The sequence below is a fragment of the Rhinolophus sinicus genome, linkage group LG04 (genome assembly GCF_036562045.2).
Source record: "Rhinolophus sinicus isolate RSC01 linkage group LG04, ASM3656204v1, whole genome shotgun sequence".
Lineage (NCBI taxonomy): Eukaryota > Metazoa > Chordata > Mammalia > Chiroptera > Rhinolophidae > Rhinolophus > Rhinolophus sinicus.
In genome coordinates, this window is record NC_133754.1 from 10,951,478 (window position 1) to 10,962,183 (window position 10,706).

General features: G+C 35.0%; 1 pseudogene; it reads left to right on the plus strand.

Moving 5' to 3' along the window:
• Positions 1-1,422: 1,422 nt before the first annotated feature.
• LOC109457092 (keratin, type I cytoskeletal 18) lies at positions 1,423-8,661 on the plus strand (annotated as a pseudogene).
• The last annotated feature ends 2,045 nt before the right edge of the window (positions 8,662-10,706 follow it).

The window sequence follows — 10,706 nt, forward strand, 5'->3', positions numbered from 1 at the left end:
ATGACTTTCAATTCCTATAATTGTTTCTCCTAGTGTTTACCTCTGCTTACCCCATACTTTATTTTATTATACCACTTCTGAGTAATATATACTCCAATGTGGAATTTTTTTCAGGAAACAGATAACTTTATTCCACTTACATTTATTGACATGACATTTGCTTAGTTTTAGGTCTGATACTTATTTTTGCAGTATGCTTTCTTTTTTGATGGTTTTCTCTTTGTTCTTCCTATTATCCTGTATTGTTTCCTGAATACATTAGGGTAGGCTACACTTTTATAACAAATTGATTTGGTGTGGCTCAACATCTTAAGAGCTTCTTTTTGGCTGTTCTAAAATCATCATATTTATCATTTTTTCTTTCTTATTCTGTATCTCCCACACTAGACTGCAAGTCCCATGAAAGCAAAGATCTTTCATGGCCTCAAAAACCTTTGTTAAGTAAATAAATATTGCAGTGTTCGTGTCTGTTTTCTACCTAAAATGTGCACATTATTTTGATTTAGTAATATGTTTAAACATTGTTTTCTCACATATCTATGTTGGTCTCTTTGTACCTTCTTTGACTAAGTTTTATCATCAGAACATTTTTCTTATTTGTTTTCTTTTTTTCTTTTTTTACACGAACAGCTGTCTTTCTTCATCTGGGTCAAGTGTTCTTACTGTATGCTTCAATGGCATCTTTTGCAAAAAACTTGTCTGTCACACAAAATTAACATGATGAAGGCTTTCATCCCTTCTTTAGTAGTCTGTTCCCTATGTTGTTCTGAAATAGTAACAGAGAGAGACTGTTTTGACTCTAGAATTCTAGCTTTCATTTGATTCCATGATACATTCAATTTCAGAGGAAAATACAATATAGGTGCTAAAATTAGGCCACCATTATATTTTGACCAAGGACTAAGATGACCTAAAAATACACTAAATCGTTTGCAACCCACTTCTAACTCTATGATTACATTTCCTACATTTCTTTCCATTGTTCACTTGATCCTTGCCAGCTTCTCCTGTCTTCCTGCTTTATCCCAAAACTTGCCAAACTCACTCTCACTCCAGAACATTTGTATGTACTTTTCTCTCTATTTGGAATGATTTTGAACAAAATATCCATGGAGTTTACGTCCTCACTTCACTCAGGCCTCTGCTTTAATATCATTTCAACAGAGAGGCCTCTGTAACAATCTTTTTTTATCAAGCATTCTCTGATCTATACTTCTTTATCATTCATCCTGCTTCACACATCATCACATCACCAAGTCTCAACAGTTCTATAATTAATCAGTTGTCTGCTTCCTCCACTAAAACATGAGCTCTATGAGTTTTACACGTTTTGTAAATTTCTGTTTCCCCCATGTCTAAATCAAAGCCTGCCCAATGAGTTTGGGTGACATGAGTGACTCAGTAATACATCAATGATAGATGATGAATGTTCAGCACATGCTGGTCAATAACGCCCAGCCAAATACAGCAGGTACTTACACAGATGAATATTTAATATGAAATGATCAGTGCATTGCATTCAAAATCATAGGACCCAGATTGTGTAGATAATTTAAGGTGTTCAAACATATTTTCAGTACCTCCTAATGCCTGGATACAAAATACAAAGTTCTGTTAAGTAAAGCACAGTTCCTGTATTCAAGAAATTTCCAGTCTATGGAAAGCGATAAGAATATGTGCATGTTTATTCTGAACTGTGTAAAAGCTCAACTCTGACAGCAGTATCTCTGAGGTCTGAGATTATCAGTATTTTTTTCATATCAAATTTCCTTGTAAAGTCTAGTATCAAAATGAAAAAAACAAACCAACCAACCAAACAAAAACAAGAACAAAACACCCGTATGTTGAATTGTATTTATTTGTTGGCCTCCTCCTTAGTTTTCATCCTCTTGGACTACATGTGTCTATAGTCTCCCACCAACAGTAATTTTCTCTGCCCAGGTAATCTGCCTACATAAAGAAAACTGACATGCTTATCCCATGCTTACCACACCCGCGATTTCTTCCATATGATATGTAGATTGCTTTAAACATAAAATAAATAGTGTGTTTTTCTGCATTCTTGAATCTAAGAGTATTTTTGCTCTCAGTCCATGTTATTGGGTCATACCTTGCAAAGTGCATTCTGGAAATAAGACAAAACTTAGGAAACATTTTATTTTTAAAATCCATCCGAATTACTTGTTTACATTGAAATAAGTATAAAATTGTCTACTTTCTACTCCATCTCACCCACCTCTAAGGGCAACATCTATTATAATGCAAATCGCCACTGATGAGATACATTTTCTCATCTCTATCAAATGAAAATCATTAAGTATTCATTTTGTAAAATGCAGAGTGTCTGTGCCAGTCCTTCAGGAGAGCAGGGCTAGGCCACTAACACTGCTGCATTTACTGTAATTGAATTTATCTAGAATAGCAAGCTGTTAGGACTATTAAGTACCCAATCAGAAACTTCCCATATGTCTCAATTAAAATGAGGCAGCTACGCAGGATAGATAAACCTGCATGCTTTTAAGCCATATGAAATGCTAAGATTTTGCTGTCACACGCGTACATAAAAATCTCTCTATGAAATATATATCTACACATTTTATTCTTCCAAGATTTTCACGTTTATGTCACTTATCCTCTTGAAGCAATGCCAGTTCAACATAAGGAGTGGTAGAGGTCTATCTTTTGTCAATTGTTCCTAGCAATTTTTAAACATTCTATACGTTGGAATAAAATTCAATTATAATTGTGATTCCTTACAGTACTACCACATCTGTGTTGAATTGAAACGGTAAGTGATATTTATCTGATCGTGCTTAGGGTCTGGTTGGTTGCTTCAAGGAGCCAAGCAGTAACCATGTGCAGCAAATGTATTTTTCATTGTTTGGTTTTTAAAACCATTTATCTTTCCACTGGTTTTATAACTTTATTCTCATTTATTTTCTAATGAAACCGATTTTTCTGCTGAATAAGAACTGACTATACAGAGTGCATATAAATGTGAGTGTATGTGTGTGTGTGTGTGTGTGTGTGTGTCCACACCCATTTTTTAAGGTTCTTTAGTATATCTAATTTAGAAACAGACCTATTGCTTTTAGCATATGTACATGGAAGCATGTGAATGCATATTTATTGATATAAGTTAATAGTTGATATAAAATTAGTATAATAAATTTTTCTAACATTCCAGTTTAACAAAGCATTAATTATGCTCCTTTAGAAAATGAAATATGACTGTCACACTTAGAAACTCAGATGCTATAATACAATGAAAATTATATTAAAGTAAAATTCACAAACAGTGGCCACAATCACCATATCTAAAAATTAGAATTTTAAGCTACTTAATTTGTGTAGGAATTTAAAAAAATAGGCATTTAGAGACACTTGATGGGAATGTGTCTACAGAGAAATAGTTTTGTTCAGAGTCTACAGATTCCTGTAACAGAATTGAATCGTAAATATTGCTAAGTTAATGCATATTTAATGTGTGAAGTACTACTCAGTATGTGGTTGTGCTTTTGAAATTCTAGGAATCTCAAAATCACAAGAATATCAAAATATTTGTGAGGGAGAGTTTCTCGGTTCTGTATCTAAACACTTTCTCATTTACGAGTATTAACCTTACCAGTCAGAAGTGCATTTTGGTCCATTATATCATCTGATGAGAAAAAAAAAATTCTCATATCGATGATAATATTAATGCAATTTCTTTAAGCTGTGCCTTTTAACTTTTTACCTAAGTTTTTTTTTTTTTTTTCTTTTCTTTTTTCCTCAAGTTAACTTTGACCTCAGAAAATGTACATTTGGTTCGGGATTATCTCCTATTGAAAAAATAAATTATACCTCCCAAACAATACTTTGACTGCTGTACAGTTTTCACCACCCTTTTTCAAAATTACAATAGGCTTCTTTTTTCCTTTGTGAGAAGTTATTCATATCTAAGTAGTACCTAATGTTAAAATTAATATAAAATTAATTACAGATTAAAAATGAGTGTCTAATTTTATGTGTTTAGATATATTTCATGCATTTACTGAAAAATAATCCATTGTGTGAATGCTGTGTGCCATTTTCTAAGGCACTGGATATTGTATGTTAGCAAATGTGTAATTCCCTTGTGGAGTTTGCAATAAAGAAGACAAGCAGGTAAGGAAGGAAAGAAAGGGCAGTGCTGGAGACAAACAGCAAGAAGCAGGACGTGTAGAGTATGTTGTTTAGACTGGGTCCTGGGTCACTTTCTTTGAGGAGATGTTGTTTAAGTCTAACCAGAAAGACTAGGTATCAGCCTGTGCAGAAAAACAAAAGGAATGCAAATCCAAGCAGAAGAATAGCAGGAGTGAGAAGGTTTTGAAACAGGAAAGAACATGTTTACAATTTGCTTTTTGCACTTAAATAAAATTGTGATATGAACAAGAACCATAGTGATTCCACGTATCATAGACTCCAGCGTGGTGCCTGTTACGGAAGATGCAATATTAATAAATATTTGTTGAATGAACTTGAAATTAATTGAGAAATACTTCAAGTGTTACAATCATGGCTTCTTTAACATTTGGAAAGAATAGAAATTTCAGAATTAGGAAGATTTACTTACAGTAAGTGCTACTGGTCTAGTTTTAATTTTGGACCTTGAGTTGAGTAAAATATACTCTTAATTTCATAACTGTCATATTTGTCTATGAAATAATTTATTTTATACATGAACATATGTATGCTTTTTGATATTTATATTTACTAATCTAAATTTTATATAATTCTCCATTCTATAAATCATATAAATGAGTTTTTTTGTGCACCAGTATTGTCTGTTATTGTACATTTTGCATTATTATATTGAAATTGATTTTAACTTACATAGATAGTTCACTATTATAAGACTCATTCTGCTTCTTATACAATCTCAGTCTATATTTTAAAAAAATATTTTGAAGTATTATTGATGTATGATAAACTGCATATATTTAAAGCATACAACTGAATGGGTTTCAGCATACGTATATACCTGTGAAACCACCCCTAAACCAAAAACAATAGCATATCCATACCCCCAAAAGTTTTCTTGTGTGCCATTGTAATCTGTTTCTCCTTTCTTCATTCCCTCATTCTAAGGCATTGATCTGCTTTCTGTCACAGTGGACTCATTTGCATTTTCTAGAACTTTATTTAAATGGAATCACACAGTAGGGACTCATTTTTCCTGACTACTTTCACTCAGTATATTTATTTTTTAAAGCACACATTTTGTTGCATGAATCTGTAGTTCATTTTTCATTGCTAGCAATATTCTGTTGTATGAATATACCACAATTTGTTCATCCATCCAACTGTTGGTGATCATATGGAGTTTTCCAATTTTTGTCAATACAAATAAGTTTGTATGTGAGCAGATGCTTTTACTTTTCTTCACTAAATACTTTGGAATAAAATGGATGTATTATACGTTAGATATATGCTTACATGTTTAAGAAACTTTTCAACTCTTTTCCCAAATGATTGTACCCTATTACAATCCTGTTAGCAGTTTATGCAAACTCTAGTTCCCCCACATTCTTCCTATAACATGGTAAGGTCATTCTTTTAAATTTTAGCCCTTTCGTGTTGTGTGTGTGTAGTAAAATCACATTGTGAGTTTTAATTTCATTTCCCTACTGTCTGACAACGTTAATATCTTGCATTTTTTAAATCCAAGTATCTTTTTTACCAAAGTATATGCTCAAATTTATTTTTTTTAAACATTTTTGCTCCTTTTTTTTTTTTTTTTAATTACAGTCTTCTTATAATTGGGTAACAGTTTTTACATATCCTAGATATACTTTTTTTGATTGGATATGTTATGAGAATATTTTCATTGTTCATTATCACTTAACAATGTTCATTGTTTCACGTTCAATATCTTACCAGCAGATTTTAAGGAACAAAAGTTAAATTTCACATCAAATTATTTTTTTAATGTCTTGTTTTTTTTAGTGTTAACGTTTAAGAAATCTTTGCCAGACTCAATATAACTATGATAGTCTCCTGCATTTACTTATAAAAGTTTTAGTGTTTTACTGCTAGCATTTATTTCTGTGATCTATTTCTATTTAATTTTGAAATTTATATGAGGAAAGGGTGTGATTAATTATTTTGCTTATGGCTATCCAGTTTTTCCAACATAATGTGTTTTAAACTTTATTCTTTTTCCATTGAATTGCTTTGGTAACATTGCTGAAAATTAACTGGCCATATAATTGTGTATTTACTTTTATACTCTATTTTCAGTTTCATTGTTCAAGTATATGTCTATGTTTACTAAATAAAAGATAACAAAAGTTAAAAGCACTCTCTTGATAGTTGTAGCTTTATAACACTTCTTGAAATCTATAATATGTCCTTTCTTCTTTTTCAAAGTTGTTTTGGCTAATATAGCTCTTTTCAATTCCATGTAATTTCAGAATTAGCTTCTCAATTTCGGCCAAAATAAGTTTTGTGTTCCTCTTATAATCTGTAATGTCTCTCTGTCTATATAAAGTCAAACCATACCCAAGCCAGGTGCACAAGGAAGGTATGAAAGCACTGTCACTCTGCTCACCTATGTGTATTTGCTTTGCTCCAGTTTGGAGTTCAGTTCATCAAGGTTTCCTCGAATTTGATGCTCTCAGCTCGTTCCATAGAAATATGATTTTTGTTTTGTTGTATTGTTGGTTGTCGCATGAAAGCAGGTGTTTAACACCATTGTAGAAGCATCTGGGCCTTAAAGTTTGAACACGGTTTTAATTTATTTAATAACTATTGACTTACACAAATGGTTTATTGTTTTTCATGCCAAATTTAGCACTTTATATTTTTTCGGATATTTTTTCCATATTTTCAAATTGATTAATATGTACAGGGAGTCCTCACTTTGCATTCTTTTGACATGTGAAAATTTCACTTAGCAGGGTTTAGTTGTATAATTGTATTCCTCCAATCACATGGCTCAGATTTCAGTTACCATGGTATGTTATCTTTGAGTAATCATGTAAAATATGAACTTTGCTTCTAGCTCTTCAATTCACATGTCATTACACAAATAACAGATGTATATCATGACTAGTGATCCATCATCACCTCTTCCAAAGTCTGTCACTTATTGGTACTGTACCTCTGCTATCCATTTATGTCACAAACAGACAGCAATGTATATAGTTGTGTGGGCATCTTAGCTCCCAGTAATAAACCCAAATAAGGTAATAGAAAGGGAGAGTTCACCAAAAAAGATAAAAGTGCTACAAAAATATGGAAAGTGATACTGTTAAAAGTGAAATTTTAATCGAATGTAATTGGAGTTCTTATAAAAGAATTACCTAACCTTGGGAATACTGATACTGCCACTGTTTCAAAAACTAGATAGGTAGGCAGCTGGAACCGGAGCCTTAGCCTCTGACCCTCCTCACTGAAAGACACAAGCTTCAGGACCCGCTCCAGCTTCTCCACTAATACTGTACCCTAGGCTCTGGGCAGTGGCCCAGCCACCAGGTCTGGCCCGCCAGCAGCATGTTCAGAATATATACAGATTCAGGGGGCTTGAGGACACAGATCTCCATGTCCCACTCCACCACAGTCCAGCTGCGGGGATAGATGGGGGTCTGGTAGGCAAAGGGCACTTCCAGACTGAGAAGGAGACTATGCAATGCCTGAATGACCACCTGGCCTCCCACCTGGAGAGGGTGAGGAGCCTAAAGGCTGATACGAGGAGACTGGAAAGCTAAATCCGGGAACCTGGAGAAGAAGAGACCTTGGTCCGAGACTGGGGACATTGCTTCAAGACCATTAAGGACCTGAAGGCTCAGATCTTTGCAAATTCTGTGGCCAGCACCCACATTGTTCTACAGATTGAAAATGCTCATGTTGCTGCTGCTGACTTCAAAGTCAAGTAGGAGACAGAGCTGGCAATGTGCCAGTCTGTGGAGAGTGACATCAACAGGCTCTGAAAGCTCATTGATGACACCGATATCACTTGGCTGCAACTGGACACAGAGATAGAAGCTGTGAAGGAAGAGCTGCTCTTCATGAAGAAGAACCATGAGCAGGAAGTAAACAGTCTACCAAGTCAGATTACCACCTTTGGGTTGACTGTGGAGTTCGATGCCCCCAAACCTCAGGACTTGAGCAAGATCATGGCTGATATGCACCCAGTATGATGAGCTGGCTGAGAAGAACTGAGAGAGATAAACAAATACTGGGCCCTGCAGACTGAGGAGAGCACCCCAGTCATCTCACAGACCGCTGAGATAGGAGCTGCTGAGATGACACTCCCAGAGCTTAGAGTACAGGCCAGTCACTGCAGATCAACTTGGACTCGATGAGAAATCTGAAGACCAGTGTGGACCACAGCCTGAGGGAAGCCGTGCATGTAGAAAAACTCAAAGGGAGCCTGGTGCACCTAGAGTCAGAGCTGGCCCAACCTGGGCAGAATGGCAGCGCCAGACCCACAAGTGAGAGGCCCTGCTGACTATCAAGGTCAAGCTCCAGGCCAAGACCTCCACCTACTATCGCCTGATGGTAAAAGGGAAAGACTTTGATCTGGGTGACACCCTGGACAGCAACTCCATGTAATCCATGGAAAAGACCACCACCCGCAGGACTGTAGACAGCAAAGTGGTGTCTGAGGCAAATGACATCAAACTTCTGATGTGCTAAGGTAGCAGAAGTAGGACACCCCTTGGGGGAAGGGGTACAAGAGGCCAATAAAACGTTCAGAAACCACTGAACTTAAAAAATAAATAAAAAATAAGGCACTAGATATGCAGACATGAACTCAGCAAAGGTTAAATTTATCGACATAAATGAGAAAAGTGATTGGGCCAAAAAGGACAAAGATGTCTCAGAAGAAGTGACACCAAGGGAAACTTCATCTTAAAGGAACTCTCAGAGATACTTCACACATTGAAAATGCAAAGGATAAAATGTGGAAAGCTAATCCAAACTTACAAATGAGCATGGCGATTTGCCAACGTATAGAAAAACTGTTTCCCCATATCAAGTTGTGCAACGAGAATTAGGAGGAGACATGTTCAAAGTTCTCTCACAACTTTTTTTGTTTTCCACAAAAAAATACACTTTAATTGTCAATGTTTCTAGTATTCTAAATTGCACTGAAACATGAATTTTGCTTTGTTTGAATTTTCCCTGTACTTTTATAATTGACTATAAGAGAGTTTTTAATGTTTTAACAAATACTTTGAAAGGTTATAGGACAATTGTAATTTTCCCCATTGATCACTAAGATTGCTTTGCATGGTTTCAGCTTGCACTTATTTGTATGGTTCTGCACTATTGTGTAAAGTGAGTTTTGTCTGTACTTGTTCATCAAAAACTTTTATGCTTTTAAATTCATGTTGTCTGTAGCTACTATTATTCGTTTTGCATTCCATTTTTGCATCTTTTTTCTGATGATTATTTTCAGATTTCTAGCTTTTTCTTTGTAAAGAATCAGCTGCTAGTTTTGTTTACATTCTCGATTTTTCTCTTCTGTTTCCCATTTCCATGATTACTTACATTATTCTACCATTTCTTTCTTTCTTTCCCCCCATGGGTTTTAACTATTACTTGTTTTGTAATTTAAAAAAATATTTGTGTAACTCACTGGCTTTCACTTTTCCTTATTTCCTAACAAAGCACCTACTGAAGTGCCTCTCACTTAGGGGAAACTTAATTTTGGGGATGCCAAATAAATTCATAAATGTCTGCATGCTATTTGCCCATCCCTCTTCTTTTTAACTCAAGTGAGCTGAACTTCTCTAAGTTGGGACTCTCTAGAGTCACAGTGAGTGTTAAGAAAATTTAGGAGATATGTTTCATTCAGCCTGTGACACTAACTATATAAAATCTAGACAATCTCTCCTCTGTTTGGATCTTATTTTCTTGCAAATCTAATCTAAATTACTTCATAGTATAATCTTTTTCCCTCTGAAATGACACAATTATAAGTTTTGGGTCAGGAACTATGCAACATCATTAAACCACAAATAAAGTTTGCATAGTTACCTGACAGTATTCATGCCTTTGAAATATATAACTGATTGCCTAGACTTTTCACTCTTTCATTTTTGATTCAAATCCATGTATCAGCAATCTTTCATTTCCTTTTGTGCCTAAATATGTTAGGAAATGCTTTAAAATTAAATGTACTCTTCATTAACAGTTTATTAGTCAGTGTCTAATAAAACAAATAGAAACCACTTTAGGTATTTCTCATGAAAGGAATTCAATACAGGGGTCTTAAAAGTATTGGAAGTGAGGAGAGAGGAAGTCAGAGTCACCACAACTGTGCTGCTCTCCAGGGGAGAGCATGTTACTTCTGCTGCCACATTTTCCACAGCAGCTCTGCCTCCAGATGTCCTTAGAGCATGCAATGCCTTTAGACATTAACTCATATACACACACAATGGAACACTATTCTGCCATAAGAAAAGATGAAATAGTGCCATTTGCGACGACATGGGTGGATCTTGAGATTATTATGCTACGTGAAATAAGTCAGACAGAAAAAGTCGAGAACCGTATGATTTCACTGGTATGTGGGATATAACACTGAAAGCAACAAAGAAACAAGACAAACAAATGAAGAAACAAAAATGCATAGACACAGACCATAGTTTAGTGTTACCAGAGGGTAAGGAGGGAGAGGGCTGGTAGAGGAGAGAAAACTGGATCAAATATATGGTGATAAAAGGAGAAGTGAC